The sequence below is a fragment of the Vicugna pacos genome, chromosome 12 (assembly GCF_048564905.1).
Source record: "Vicugna pacos chromosome 12, VicPac4, whole genome shotgun sequence".
In the NCBI taxonomy this organism is placed as follows: domain Eukaryota; kingdom Metazoa; phylum Chordata; class Mammalia; order Artiodactyla; family Camelidae; genus Vicugna; species Vicugna pacos.
The window spans coordinates 7,760,942-7,778,014 of NC_132998.1; the positions used below are offsets into that span (position 1 = coordinate 7,760,942).

The 17,073-nt window shown below is 37.0% G+C and overlaps 1 pseudogene; it reads left to right on the forward strand.

Annotated features, from left to right (window-relative positions):
- Nucleotides 1-13: 13 nt before the first annotated feature.
- LOC140700068 (cytohesin-2-like) lies at nt 14-13,183 on the forward strand (annotated as a pseudogene).
- Nucleotides 13,184-17,073: the final 3,890 nt, after the last annotated feature.

Consider the following 17,073-nt stretch of genomic DNA (forward strand, 5'->3'; position numbering starts at 1 on the left):
AGATATCTACGGAAAGGGCGGGGCCTCCCAGCTCTTTCGCGATCCTTCCCGGCGCTGGCCCCGCCCTACGTCCGCTGCCTCCCGCCCAACTGGTTCCCGCCGGTCCTCCCGCGCTGCCCCCCTCGCGGTGGAAAACCGTTGGCAACCCAACCGCCCGGCCACGCGCTCTGGGCGATCTCCCCCAGAAACGGCTGGGCTGACTGCGGGAGGAAGGCTGAGGCGGAGAAGCACGGAGTCCGGAGGCTTGAAAAGTGAAATGGGGGATTGGTTACTCAGGAGGGAGTAAAGCGGCCCACTGAGCAAACATTCCACCGCAAAAAAAATGGGAAAAGCCTCTGCTGGTGATATTTATGGAAAAGGGCTAAGTTCCAGAACCAAGGCCTGGGTCCACCCCGCCATTTTTCTGAGGTTGGCAACCCTGTTCGGGGCAGCGGAAATTTGAGGTCTTTGATCGAGGAGAAACATTTACCATTTGGGGCCGTCATTGGCAGCTGCTTTGAGGTATTAGTGTTGTAGGTGTGACAGGAAGGTTATTAGATCCTAGGTTTGCGGTAATGGAGAGGCTAGGACACTCAGTGTTTCCGGGCACATCAAATGTGGGGGGGCTCCCCATTTTTTCCTCACTGTTGTCTGTCGAAGTGCCGCTTTGAGCAAGGCACTGGGTTAGGCTCTAATGCGGGGTGGTAACCAAGAGGAAAACAGTACCTGTCTCTTCTGGAGGGTGACTTAACTGTGGAGTAAGGGAGAAGCACGCCAGTGCACCGCTCATTAGAACACAAAGGAGGTTTAAGGAAAGTGCCCTAAGGTGTTTTGGAAAAAGTATTTGGGGCTTCATATTCAGCATAAAGGACTTAGTGTCCATGATGTGCAAGGCAGATGTTGGGGACTATAGACATTGGACGCTATGCTCAAATCCCTTTAAAAGGGGAGGTTAAACCCCAGCTCTCAAACACTGATTCAAAGGCGCCTACTGGGAAAACAAAGCATGGTACAAAACCCAAGATATTTGAGTCCTATAATGGAAGTACAGAAAGTAATGAGAGCATAAAAGGAGGAGAGGTGGTTATTGGCTGGAATGATTAGAACGGGCCTTGTTAAGAAAAATTTACTCAAAACACGGAAATAAGGCAAAGAGTGGAGAGATGACCTTTCAGTTCATACTGGGACATGGTTAAACTTGTCTGCCCAAGGATGATCCTCTAGGAGAAGGTAACCTGTGTTTGATTTTTCTACTTAATGATTAAAGCTCGAACTTTGTGAAATTACTTAAGTTGTAGATTTCTGACTGACAGAAAAGCTAGTCCCAAAGTTATGATTTTATCGCCCTATAGGACACTAACCAGTTTTGTTTAACCTGCAATCTTACGCTCATTATTCTTATTTTAATGCCTATAAATATCTAGTTCCTTAAATACTCCTGGAATCAGCTTTACCATCTTACTGGTTCCCTCAGTGAGTTAAAATGCTTGGCTCATGTTAATCTTATATTTGTGGGATAATCACGTTTCGAAGGTTTTTGAAATTTTTACTTTGATAAATAAAAAGCATGCTGTAATTTTAATTTTTTATGTTCATGTCACATGATTGTCTTTTCCAACCCTTTAAGAATGTAAAAATCATCTTTACCTCGAAGGCCATACAAAAATTAGCAACCTGCTAGATTTGGTTTGCAGGCTGTAGTTTGCCAATTCCTGGCCTAGGCAGTCCAGAGTCAAGGGGAATGTAGATCACAACCAATGGTGGCACTGAGTATCATGCTTATTGTTTTCTACTTAATTTCTCTTACAATGGGAAGCTTTGAATTTTTTTTTTTGAAGAGTAACATTCTTGTGGTCTAGAAAGATTAATTTGGCAACAACATATACGGTTAACTGAAAATGGAGGGACCAAATTGAAGATAGCATTTAGAAGACTGAAACCTAAAATAACTGGCGATTTCCCTTATCAAAAGAAGTGCTGTGAGAAAAACTGCCTTTCACACAAGAAATTTTTGAAAATTGAAATTCATTGCACCCTAATTTATAGTTTTATTTCCTACTCCCATTGGATATATTTCAAGGGATTTCCTGTTAGTGTAGCTCTGGAAATGGCTTCTCACCCAGAAGTAGCTTGTAGTCAGGTTTATCCATGCCTTTATCTCATCCATTAGCTGATGGGGACCCAAGTTGTACCAAATCTCTTTTTCAAATTCACCAAAAAGTTCTAAAATCTAGATTCGGACATGTATAATTATATTGTCAAGTCTTTGGGGAGAAAAATCTGCAACTGGAATTGGCAGAAACTAGAAAATAGTTGGTAATAGATGCCATTTCACAAATTTAATCCTAACAGTCTCCTAAGAGAAAAAAAAAATTCCCAGGCCAATTTAAAACACTAGTAAAAAGGAAAACAGAAACAGTTTGTCAGTTTTAATTGTAGCAATCACCTTCTCCCTGATATTTTTCTGAGGACTGAATTTAAATGTATCCATAGACACTAATAGCAAAGGAGAATTTTATAGATTGACATGAGCAATTAAAAATTTTTTTAGAAAATTGTAACAAGTGAGAAAAGTTCAGTTTTATGAAGGAGCTTTCTAATAAGAACTTAGAGATTGTTAATTTTGTAACTGTAAGGTAAATAAAAGGAAAGAGGGCAAAGTAGTCATCTGTTCTAGGTACTGGGAATAAAAAATTAGTTGTAAAGTTTAACGTAGCTAAATGTAAACATCACATATACCATCTTAAATTACTTTATGTTCTCTGATGCCATCATACCATCATCTTCCTATAATTTAGAAGCATACCCTATCAGTCTGGTTTGGCAGTAATAGGAAGGGTTAAAAAGTGACTGTCTTGTTTTGAGCTTTTTCATATTCTGAATTTTGCTACCAGTCTCTGACTGTAGGGTGACAAAAGCATGAACAGCTCTAAGTGATGGAAAAGTCTTTAAAAAGCTAATTTATGGTGTGGCCATTATGGAAAACAGTATAGAGTGTCCTCAAAACTAAAAATAGACTTACCATATGATCTAGCAATCCCACTCCTGAGCATATATCTGGAGGAAACTCTAATTTGAAAAGATGCATGCACCCCAATGTTCAAAGCAGCATTATTTACGATAGCCAAGACATGGAAACAACCTAAATGTCCATAAACAGATGAATGGATAAAGAAGTTTTGTATGTATATGTGTACAAGTGTGTGTGTGTATATACACATGCACACACACACACACACACATATACACAATGGAATATTACTTAGCCATAAAAAGGATTAAAATAATGCCATTTGCAGCAACATGGATGGACCTAGAGATTATCATATTGAGTGAAGTCAGACTGAAAAAGACATATGATGTATCACTTATATGTGGAATCTAAAAAAAATGATACAAATTCTATTTGCAAACCAAAAACAAACTCATGGACATAGAAAACAAATTATGTTTATCAAAGGGGAAAGGGTGGGGAGGGATAAATTAAGAGGATGGGGATTAACAGATGCATGTTACTATATTATAAAATAAACAAGGACCTACTGTATAGCACAGGGAACTATATTCAATTTCTTGTAATAACATACAATGGAAAAGAAGCTGAAAAGAAAAAATATATGTATATGTATAACTGAATCACTTTGCTTTACACCTGAAACTAACATTGTAAATCAACTACACTTTAATAAATTTTTTAAAGCCCATTTACATTTTTAAATGATGTACATTGGAATATTCCAAAAATGGTCTTCTACCCACAACATCACCTTACAGCATATAGATGTAGACATATAGATTCCAGAGTTTACATTGTAGAAAATAAGACAGTAGAGTGATATACACTTATCTCTATGTGAAGTAGCAATACTGTGGGATTAGAAGAAATCAGGTAGTAGTTTTCTTTGAATTTCATGGTTTTCATGAAAGAGAATGTATACACTTCTTGATTAACTCTGTTTGCCATAAGTAAATACTTTATTGTGCTCTTTCCATTGTGTAAGGTAGGAAGTGATCAGAAGAAGGTTACATATACATTCAGACATTAGATTTTGGTGGACTATTAACATTTTGTTCAGCATCTTGCAGGATAACAGTATATAACGGGATAATGGAGAAGAGGATTACTTTCAACGTTAAGGGAGCCTTCTTTTTTTCTGATTTTTTAGTTGTTCACCTGAAATTTTCTTTTAAATGCTCCCTTTTCTAGGAAATAAGAGCCATATAATACCATGTAGGGGAAAATAAGAGAAGACCAAGTGCTAAGTGAGTCATTTAAATTTTTTTTGGAATTTAGAGCCTACCATATGCCTGATATGGCAAAGCAATATTGTTCCTAACCTCCAGGAATTGTAGAAAAGGTAAATAAGTAAATTACAATGCATTGCAATAAGTCCTAATGTTAGAGCTATAAACAGAGTACTCTGGGAACAGCAACCCGAAGAACTAAGTAGGGGAGTCCGGGAAGGCATCAAAAAGGGGTAATGATTAAGGGCTGAATTTCAAAGGCTGAGTAAGTCTCTCCCAGACCAATGATAAGAGGCAGAAGAGGGTATTCCAGACAGAAAATACAGCCTATATAAAGCAGAAGCAATAGAATTTTGAGGGATCTGTGCAAAGTTCAGTGTAGCTGGAGCTTAGGAGAGCCTGTAGGTAAAGGGGAGTGGTGAGAGATAAGGCTGTAGATTCAATGGGTTCAGGACAATGTTAAAGGGCCCCATATGCCTGCATAAGGAGTTTGGACTTAATTCTATTGGTAACAGAAATTTTTAATAGAACTGATGCTATAGTGTGGATGGACAAGTTTCTTGACTATAGGGACTGGTGTTATATATTTGTCTTTTGTGTTTCCAGTAGCAGACACATAATAGGTGCTCAAAAGTTTGTGGAATATAATATGCTGTCTGGAGTGGAAAAAGACTGCAGACAGACCAGTTACAGTAACTTAGGCAAGAGAATAGACCAAGAACTAAAGCAGTCACTGTAGGGGGGAAGAGAAATGCTCAGCCAGAATTTTGATAAATTTCTGACCTTGAAAACACAGACTGAAGAATATTTTGTACTGAAACAAAGACAATGTTACATGTTAATTATATTGTAATAAAAAATAAAAATAATAAATAGTGAAGTTTTACCACTTTAATATTTCTATTTTCACTAAAAAATTATAGGTTCTGTAAAGTCAGAGATTTTGTTTTGTTGTATTCCTAGGGCCTGATGTGTAATAGGCATTTCTTTCATTTATTCAACACATTTATTGAGAACCTGCTGTGGCCCCCACATTGTTGTAGATGCTGAGGATATAACAAAGAACAACACAAAAATCCTTGCCCTCACAGAACTTGCATTTTGGTGAGGGAGACAAAAGTAGTAAAAAATATGCTGAGATGCATTATTCAATGTCTTTTACAAAAAGATTTAAGAAGTTACAATCATCTCCCCGATTATCTAATATATATTTAAATTACACATTATCAAGTATGTGGCCAAAGAAGGTTGCAAAGAAATAAAATTACAGATAAATTGTAGTTATTTGTGAAGACAAGGTCATATGACCATTGAAATAAGTAGCTCAGATATGATGAAAGACAATATCATTGGAGGAGAAGAGATTAAGGAACTTAAAATGCCAAAGTACTGAAGGAATATTGATATCACCAAAAAGTCTGATGGTTGTCCCTGGAGAGAGTGATAGCCAAGATCTAAAACCTTAAAGGAATGAGTAGAAGTAACCTAGAGGAAGAGGCAATAAATTACAAGAGTTGCATGTTGTATACAGATCTTCCTCAATTTACAATGGGGTTATGTCAAATAAATCCATTGTAAGTTGAAAATATCGTTAGTAAGTAAAAGATGCATTTAATACACCTAACCTACCAAACATCATAGCTTAGCCTAGACTGCCTTAAATATGCTTAGAACACTTACATTAGCCTACAGTTGGGCAAAATCATCTAACATAAAGCCTATTTTATAATAAAGTGTTGAATATCTCATGTAATTTATTGAATTAGGCATGCATTGGAGATATTACAGGTTTGGTTCCAGACAACCACAATAAAGCAAATATCTAAAGTGAGTCACATAAATTTTTTGGTTTCCCAGGGCATATAAAAGTTATGTTTACACTATACTGTAGTCTAAGTGTGCAATAGCATTATATCTAAAAAAAAGTACATACTTTAATTTAAAAATACTGCTAAAAAATGCTAACCATCATCTGAGCCATCAGTGAGTCATAATCTTTTGCAATAGTAACATCAAAGATAAAGATCATTGATCACAGACCACCATAATAAATATGATAATAATGAAAAAGTTTGAAATATTGCAAGAATTACCAAAATATGACCCGGAGACATGAAATAAGTGTTGTTGAAAAAAATGGCGCCAACAGACATGCTAGATGTAGGGTTGTTACAAACCTTTAATTTGTGAAAAATGCAGTATCTGTGAAGTGCAATAAAGTGAAGCACAATAAAATGAAGTATGCCTGTACTGTGCTAAAAGTGAAAACAGAATGGTTGGATGGGTGCAGAATGGTTGTGAGTGTATGGATTGTTTACCTTTGTGATCGCATGGCTGACTGGGAGTTGTAGGTCCCTGCACTGCCCAGCATCACGCGAGAGTATCATACCACATATGACTAGCCCAGGAAAATATCAAAATTCAAAATTTGAAGTATGTTTTTTATTGAACGTGTATTCTACAGTTGAAAAATCACTATTAAGTCAAACAATTGTAAGTTGAGGTGTGTCTGTAGTCTGATAACTTATGATTTAAAGAGGACGCTTATCCTACCTTTGGGCCCAATAGTACCAAGGAGTATAGGAGAATAACTACATTCAAGAGGACTGCAGGGGAAACGTTGCCATTAAAGGGGAACCAGGTTACACTTAGAGTAAGAATTTGTATTACAGTCCCTCTTGGCTTCTCAGGAACATCCACACTAGGCTTATAGAGAGGCATTCTTAATTCCTAGCACATGGGCCACTCTCTTGATGCCTGCAGATGCCAACAGTGGTCTTTACAGAACTTGTTTTATTCCTAGTAGGTTAATCTTGATTCTTGTTCAATAAATAATTTGTTGAATGAATGCATCAGGTGCCAGATCTGTGAGAGAAATAGTTTTTTACCTCTGAGGAACTCAGATCACTTGAGTTCTGTGTTTCCAGGTTTGTTAGTTACTTCAATGTGGAAATAAAACTAATATCACACAGTATCTAACATACATTTCTATATAGGTAACTTTAAGGGTTTTGAAATCCTCAAGAAAATGCCAAAGAAGCCCTATGTTTTTAGTTCCTCTGCTCAGCATACATGGCTTATTATTGCCGGATGTTCACGAATAGAAAACTGATTAAGTACTAACAGAGACAGATATTTATAGCTTTCATCAATATGATGAAAGAGCAGTGATAAATGTGATAATTGGTAAATTATATCCATATCTAGAATTATTTTCTCTTATATCTTCATATCAGCTATATTCTCATCCAAGCTTCATCTGTTTAATTCTTCATGTTAGAAAAATGTTCCTGAAGTGACATTTTTAACTTCATGTATTTCAGTTTTTAAATACTATATCTTAAGAAGAGCATATTAATATTACACTGAGCTTTAGTTTTCTAGGGCAACCCAAGGTTTATGAAACTTGAGGCTGCAGAAAGAAATATTTGAATGCAAGAATAGTGCAGAGCTACCTTCATCATCACTGACATTGAGAACATCCACAAGTGCCATTTAAAAATTGTGAAGTACACACACACACACCCACATATACATACACACACAGGGGCAGTCTGGAAATGGCATGGAGACTCTGAGGTACCATCAGGAATCCAAGTTTTCCACTCCTCCATCCCTAAAACCCTTGTCTTTATTGTCTAAGGTATCTGTTGGAGCGCCAGCTAACACATTCATGTTCCAGGCATTAGGATGGAGAACTGGGGGAAGAGGGAAAAAGAAGACATGCCAGCAATCTTTTAAATCAACCTGCCAAAAGCCACTGTAGAACCTTTCTACTTGCATCTCACTGGCAAGAATTTATGTGGCTGCATCTTGCTGCAAGGGAGACTGGGAGGATGAAGGTATTTATGCAGGTGATTATGTCCAAGCTGAAATCAGAGATTGTATGATTTAGGAAGATAAAGAGATGTTGGAATAGGTGACTAACAGTTTCTACTTTAGACATTTCATACATCATACTTTTTTAAAAGGTGGAGGAAAAGTGCAAATAACTGTGACAGCAACAGATTACCACATGTGTGCCTAGGTTTTCAGTATTTGATGTTTTACAATTTCTAGGATGAGAAAGAGAGTAAAGGAAGATTCTAATGGATAGGAAAGGTAAAAATGACTGCCCAGTCTTAGCACCTAGCAAGGTTATGTCCTGAGTAGAGAAACAAAAGTTGTGCCTAACTAAAGTAATCCCCATTTTAGTGGCATTGTGGTTTCTCTCTATGATTTTGTTGGAGGCTTTCCCGAACTATTTGAGCAATTATAGAAATTACCAGAAATGCTCACTGGGGAAGTCAAGAATTCTTATTATTAGATCCTAATTTGACTCTTAAGGGCTTTTCTTATTGCTAGAGACACAGGCTTTTGGGAATTGCTAACCGCAGTCTCTTAGTTTTTATTTTGAATAACAAAAGGTGAAATTTCTTTGCTTCCGGATAACAGCTCTCCATCATACAGTTGGTCAAAAGCAGTTAGCAACTTTCGTCCTTAGTTTGTGTTCTCTGGGAGCTGCTGCTTTCCCAGTGAAGGTCGCTAACTGGATCTAGGCAATGACTACCTCTTTAACCCAGAATCATACAAAAATGGAAAGACAGAGAAAGATCTGACTTAATGATAATTTCCAAGAACTGAATCAATAAATTGGTGGGACTGCAAGAGGCACTTCTTGGGACAGAGGTCAGGAATTTTTGTGCTTAATTCAGAAATAAAAAGTCTGTGGATCATAATCCTCATGCTTGATTAAATACTGGTTTGAAAAAAAATCAGCTATAAATGTCATTAGAGAATTTTGAACAGAGATTTAGTATTCAATGATTAGTGAATTACTGTTAGTTTTGTCAGGTGCAATAATGCTATTGTGATTTTGTGAAAGAACACTTTTTTTTTGGAGATGCATGCTGATGAAGTGCCATCACATCTTGACATTTGTAATTCTTAAAATTGTTCAGCAAATAAATATGGCAAAATATTCATTGTTGATTCTGAAGGGAATATTTATTGTTCTAATCTTTCTACATTTCTCTATGTGTGAAAGTTCTCAGATTAAGAATCCCCCCAAAATATATATATATGGGAAAATTCTTACAAGTAAAGAAACCAAGAAAACAATCTCAACCATTTTCCTATGCCTACTTTAACTCCCTCAAAGAAGTGAGAATCCATTCCTCAAAAAAAAACCAAAACAAACAAAAACCCTTTGAATCTACCTACTTCAATCACCATTTCTCCCCTTCACATTCTGTCTTTGGAAACAAAATTGATGCCTCTCCTTTGTATTTGAAGATTACTTTTGGGTTTTTCCATCAGCCTCCTTTCCTCTACTTCAGGAGAAGCAACTCCTGATTCCTTACATTCCTTCTCTCTGCATAATTGGGGGAGGGAAGGGAGAGGAAAGATATTTTGTGCCTTGATTTTATCACATTCTAAAGTATGGGATAACTGGTAAAGTTGGCACTGTCTACTCAATGCTTAAGATGTATTGTTGAAACGAAGTTTAATTTTAAAATATTTTTTTCTAATACTTTAGGGCTTCTTTTCCCTGTTGGATTTGAGGAGGGAATGAGATGTCATTTTAATAACATGTCATGGGTAAAATATAATGAGGAAAGTGAACCTCAGTATACTCAAAACAAGATAGAAAAACAAAACAAAAGTAAAAATATTTTTTCTCAGATAAGCTTTAAACCATATCTTACTGGCTTTAACTTCCATTACCTGGACAATTGGGAACTGACTGTAGTTTCAAATGCAGCTTGATATTTTGGAATATTCTCCACTCAATTAAGTGTTAAGTTTCTTACCCAGGAGGAGGGAAGCTGCCTCTTTGTACCTTGAAGCCAAATTCATGGAGTAAGACATTTAAGTCTGAGAACCTGTTCCCTTGTTTGGCTCAGGTCCAACAGATGGGAGTATTGGACAAAATGAGATACACTCACGTTTTCTTACATGTGGTCAGAAAAAAAAAAGGGAAGATCTCTGTATCTGGTTTTCTTTTAGCTAGTTTTGGTGGAAAACCTATAGCTGGATAAGACAAACTCAAATCAGCCACATATTTTACTTTATTGCCTCAAGCTTTTTTGTAGATATCTCAAGAACAGTCATTTCTTTATCTGAAGACAACTCCCAAGAATGTGGCCATTCTATCTAAATGTTTCTGGCCCACCACATTTCAATTAGCCTTTGCTGCATTAATGACCACAAAACCTAGTCACTTAAAGCAACGATTTTTGTGAAGTATTTCCCCCTTTTATAATTAAGGAGACTGAAACTCAACGTGATCAAATTACATTCATATCCAATATTACATAGCTTTTAAGTGGCAGAATTAGTATTTAAATCCAGTGTTACAATATCCATAATTTAGTTTAAAGTATTTCAGTATGGAGAGTGAAATATGGGCATATTAGGTTAAAATATAGTATACTCCAGGTGTAGCTAGCATTCTAATTGGGAATTTACACTCTAAAGGGATTACCAGAAGTAGTTCAGGTGTCTTGGTTCTGATCAACATTAGACATTTTGCACATTAAACTAATGAATGTCAGAAATTAATTTATATTGGAGACATTAATGAATTGTTAAACAGAAAAATGGTTGCTAGAAATGGGCTCTCATTGAAAATAGTAACACTGTGGATTGGCTAAAATACTTAAAACACTCCCATGCTTACATGAAGTGGTAATGGTACACAAATGATAAAACACAAAAATATTTCAGTTAAAATCAAGCAAGGCCTATAGCCTGTGTTCTTAAGGATGGAATTTTACTCAATATCTGAAAGATTCAATGTCTTGACACTGCAGTGGAGGATTTGTGGTTGCCTGATACCAACTCTAATGATAATAAAATCTGATTTTGTAGTATTATTGTATCTATGTTGATTGAAGCTTCATCCCAAATATCATGGGATCACAGAACATACCACTTAGATTTTTAAAAATTTGTTTCACTTTGGCTTGCTAATATTGACTTAACACTGTTGACCTAAAACAAAGCAGCCAGTTATTTCACAAGCCAAATGGGGTTTATTCAGAAGTGGCAAAGAATTGCAGTTTGGGACATGCAACTATATGAACCACAAGCAAGTCTGAGTGAAAGCAAAGAAGAGGTAACTCCTTTGTAGAAAAGAAGGGGAGGTTGGGAGAAACCTTATGAACAAAAAGTCCTTTGGAAGAAACTAGGAGTTCAAAGTATAGTGACTTTTCATTGGCTGAGTTGCAACAATCTCACTGGCTGAGCTGTTGCCAGGCCAGGAGAAAATATTTCTTCCTCCTGCTGGCATTAGCAAAATAGTGTTAGTTCCTTCTGGAGATGCAAAGTAGATCTCTTCCTGTTGGGATCTGTAGAGATGTCCAGTGGTACCTGCTTGAGAGCTCCCTCTTCTGGCCCTGCCACTCAATTTCAGTGAGGTTTCCCTTTATTTTCACAATACTAAATGTCATCTTCTGACTTATAAACTTAAGTTCTTTTTATTACATCACAGCTATTCCGGCTTCTCCACTGTCCTGCTAATTTTTTTTTTCTCTCTTGTTTAGGCGGTGCTGACTCCGAGGCATTTGAGCTGGCTCACCCACACCCATACACCCACAGATCATTTCAGATCAAGGCCAACCGCAGAACAACCCAGAATTCCCCGGGGCCTTCCTAGCCATGGAGGACGGGTTCTACGAGCTTCTAGACCCAACTCCAGAGGTGCAGATGAAGCTGGAGAATGTCTCAGGGTTGAAGCTCAAGCTGCTGGTGGAGATCCACCACCTACAGGAGGAGCTCAGCAAGCCAAGAACCACGTGGAGGGTCTGGAGGCCAATGAGAGCAGTGAGACCTTGCAATGGAACTGGAACGTGTGAATGGTTAGGAAGAACTTCAACAGGGACCCCAAGAAGGGGGATCTAGTTCTTGGTGGGGAACAAACTTCCCCAGTGCACCCACAAGGGGGTCACTTACTGTTTCCGGTTCAAGGGCAAGATCCTGAACAAGACAGCCGTGGGGACTACAGAGGGGAGATGGAAGAGCTGAACCTGGCAATGCCCCACACCTTTATGGAGCTGAATGCCTGTTGCAGACTCTCAATTTCTGTGGAGAGGCCCAGAAGATAGACAAGATGATGGATGCCTTCAGCCAGCAATAATGCCTGTACAAGCCTGGGGCTTTCCAGTCCACAGATGCTATGTGCTGTCCTTTGCCCAGGATCCTAACATCCGGGACAAGTCAGACCTGGAGCACTTTGTGGCCATGAACCAGCACATCCAGGAGGGCAGGACTTGTCTGAGGAGCTGATCAGGAATCTCTAGGATTGCACCCAAAAGGAGCCCTTCAAGATTCCTGAGGATGATGGGAATGATCTGACCCACGCCTTCTTCAGCCAGCATCTGGAGGGCAGGCTCCTTACGCTGGGAGGGGCTAGATGAAGACTTGGAAGCAGCACTGGTTTATCCTCATGGACAACTGCTTGTACTGTTTTGGGTACACAATGGACAAGGGGCCAGGAGGAATCATCCCCCTGAAGAATCTGAGCATCAGAGAAGTAGACGACACCCAGGAACCGAAGTGCTTTGAGCTTTACGTCTCCACCAAGGGGCAGCTCATCAAAGCCTACAAAATGGAGGCAGGTGGTTGGATGGTTGAAGTGTACCTGACCCGGGCCCCCATGCAGGAGGAGGACCAGTGGATCAAATCCATTCAGGCAATTGTGAGCGCAGGCCCCTTCCATGAGCTGCTGGCCGCAAGGAAGAAAGGGATTTCTGTTAAGAAGAAGCAGGAACAACCCTGCCCCTTTGCCCCCAAATCCATTATTTATTACGGAGCTGCCTGCCCTGGTAGCTGATGGGGGCCTGTGGCTGCAGATTCTAGTGCCCCATTTAGAAAATTCACCACCTCTCGCACCTCTCTCATTTGTAATCAACACACTGTTGGTAATCATTAATTATTTAAACACCAAATAAATAAATAAACAAATAAATAAAAGTAAGATTGTTCCTACTTGGTGGGTTCTAAATAAAACACTAGCCAAAGAGAATCCATCAATCTATAACTAAGTAAATATTATTTTGGAATACAGGGGTGGTTTAATATTAAGAAAACCAATTGCTATAATTTATTTTGATCATATTAGGATTATTATACTATTAATAAATGCTGAAATACTTTTCACAAGTCAGTGTTTATGCATAACAATGTAAACAATAAATAATAATAAGTTAACAAAAACCAAATAAGTATGCTTATTGTAGTATTGTTCATGATGGCAAAAACCCAGAAATAATGTGAATGTCATCAATAGTAATGGTTGAATAAATTATGCCACATCCTCACTATTATGCACCTAACAAAAAGAGTTATACTAGTTGCTTTGAATAGATTCCTATGAAGTAGGGGTTAAATGAGAAAACATGCAGAAGAATGTTTAAGGTAGGCAGCTTATGGAATCCAAAGTGGTCAGAAAGGACCATCTCCTCTAAATATTGATCTGTGCTCTGACCTCTGACTGCAGCTTCTGATCACAGAGGTGCAGACAAAGACGCGGGTGACCATTGTTGTTGCACCTCCCTTCATTTTCCTCCTTCCTCTTTCTAGAAACCAGACAGTGAAGACAAGGATATTCAAAGGCAACTGCATACATAGGGAAAGCTAGAAAGTGATGGCACATGCCCAGAGAAAGGTACAGGCCCAGAAAAGATTTGAGAAAACCTTAAGTTTACACCTAGGCTGATTTTGGCACAGAGAATGTGCCAAGACCTTTATCTTACACTATGTACAAAAATTAGCTCAAAATGGATCAAAGACTTATCATGTAAAAGCTAACAGTATAAAATGGTTAGAAGAAAATACACGTGTAAATCTTAATGACATTGGATTAGGCAATGGTCTTTTTATTTTTATTTTTTTGACACCAAATGCATAAGCAAGCAAAGGGAAAAATAGATAACTGGACTTCAGTAAAATTTAAAAGTCTTCTGCTTCAAAGGATACTATCAACAAGGTGAAAAGGCAACTCAAAGAATGGGAGGAAGTATTTCCAAATCATATATCTGATAAGGGTCTGTCATCCAGAATAAAGAACTATTATAAGTCAACATTAATAACACAAATAATCTAATTAAAAAACTGGCACAGGATTTGAAGAGACATTTATCCAAAGAAAATATACAAATGGCCAGTTAAATACATGAAAAGATGCTCAACATCAGTCATAAGGGAAATGCAAATCAAAACTACAATGAGATACTAATTCACACTCATTAGGATGACTAAAATGAAAAAGAGAAACAATAAAAAATTTGGGGGAGGATGTGGAGAAATTGGAACCTTCATATATTGCTGATGGGACTATAAAACAGTGGATCCACTTCAGAAAACATGTTCTTGAAATGTTAAACATAGAGTTACCATAAGACCCAGCAATTCCACTCCTAGGTATATACTGAAAAGAAATGAAAACATATGTCCACACAAAAATCTGTACATGAGTGCCATAGCAGCATTATTCATAATAGTCAAAAAAGTGGAAACTACCCAAATGTCTATCAATTGATAAATGGATAAACAAAATGTGGTATATTCATATAACTGAATATTATTTGGCCATAAACAAAAATGACATACTGATATATTCTACAACATAGATGAAAACATTCTATTAAGTGAAAACAGCCAGACACAAAAGACCACATATCGTGTAATTCTATTCACATGAACTGTCCAGGATAGGCAAATTTATAGAGACAGAAAGTAGATTCCTGGATGCCTATGGTTGGAGTGGGGAAGCTTGGGCACAAATGGGGAATAATTCATTAATAAATGAGATTTCTTTCTGGGCTGATGAAAACATTCTAAAATTGATTATGGTGATGGTTTCACAATTCTTACTAAAAACCATTGAACTGTATACATAAATCGGTAAATTGTATGGTGTGTGAATTATATCTCAACAAAGTTGTTAAGAAATGTCAGTGGGGTGGTTGCATGAATCTATACATGTGAGAAAACTGCATAGAATACTACATACTCATCTCACATGTAAAACTAGTGAAATCTGAATAATGACTATTGACTGTACAAATGCCAATTTCCTTGATGTTATATTATACTGTAGTAAAAAAGTAAAATGTTATCATTGGGAGAAGTTAAAGGGTACATGTGACCTCTCTACTACTTTTACAACTTTGTATGAGTCTATAATTAGTCAAGAAAACTAAGTGGATGGGGAAAATGTATATACAAAACTAAAATAAATCAAAATACAGTTTGAGAGGCTATATTAATATCAGACAAAGTAGATTTCAGAGTAAAAATTATTACCAGAAATAGAGTCACTTAATAATGATAAAAGGATGAATTCAGCTGGAAGACATAGTAATCCTAAATGTTTCTCTTCCTAATACCAGAGCTTCAAAATACATGAATCAACAATTGGTAGAGTTATAATGAGAAACAGACAAACCTACAATTAAAATAGGGGATTTCAACACCCTTTCTTTCAATAAATTAGTACAGGTAAAGAAGACTTGAAAAACATTACAAACCAACTTAAACTAATTTATATTTACAGAACACTCCACCAGAACCCACATTCTTTTCAGGTGCACATAGAACTTTTACCAAGATAAAACATATTCTGGGCCATAATATAGATCTCAATAGATTTACAAAGATTCCAGTCATATAAACTATATTCTAGGGCCACAATGGAATTCAAATAGAAACTAATAGCAGAAAGCTATCTAGAAAAATCCCCAAATATTTTAAACTAAACAAAACAACTCTAAATAACCCATGAGTCAAAGGAGAAATCAGAAGGGAAATTTAAAAATATTAAATTGAATGAAAATATGAAAACTTATGGAATTTAGTAAAGCAGTACTTTTCAGGAAATTAGTACCAAACCTACTAACTACTCAGTATTTAAAAGGAACTACTGTTGATTCACACAGTAACATGAATGCATCTCAGTTATTCTAGGTGAAAGAAGCCAGATAAACAAGTGTACCTTGTATGATTCTAGTTTCAATTTTTAAAAATTCTGGAAAAAGCAAACTTATTTCTAGTGACAAAATAGATCAGTGGCTGCCTGGAGCCAAGTTTTGGGATGGGGAAGAGAAAGGGATTACAAAGATGCATTAAGAAACTGTTGGAGTGATTGATATGTTATTATTTTGGTTTTAGTGATAGTTTATGAATGTATGAGTATGTCAAAACTTATCAAATTGTACACTTTAAATATCAGCTGTGTGTTGTATGTCAATTATATTTCCATAAACTGCCTAACATTAAATTAAAAAACAGAGTCCAGAAATCTGCATAGAGATCTTGAGTATTTGAATACTAAGCTGTACATGTGAGGATACATTTCCATTTAGTTTTAACTTTTCATGTAACTGGCCTGACATTGCCTGACTAAGCCTCCAGTGCTGACACAATGCCAAGATTTTATTTATTCTTTAAAATATCTGAGCCCTATTATGGTGCATCCACTGGGAATGCAGAGACTAATAAGCCCCATTTCCATAAGGCATGTATGTAAGTGTGTACAGCTACCAGACAAGAAAGTACAAAGACTAAAGCACACTAGAAATGTCAAGTGTAAAAGCAGTAAAATCCAAATAGTATATTTAAACATTTCCATACTGATCAAGCAGTTCTGTGGGTTGAATTTGGCCCACCATTTTATTACTCTTATTATAGATAGATAAGGGCAAAAAGGACAGGTACTTTTTAGCAGGTACAAGGTATGCTGGTATATTAGGAAAGAACATAGAGAAAGGAATGCAAAATAAAACAGCTTGCCTTAATCAAATAGTTTTATGTATTTGGGAAGCCTAGAACATAAGGCATAAGTGACAGAAAGTCAGTATTTGTTCC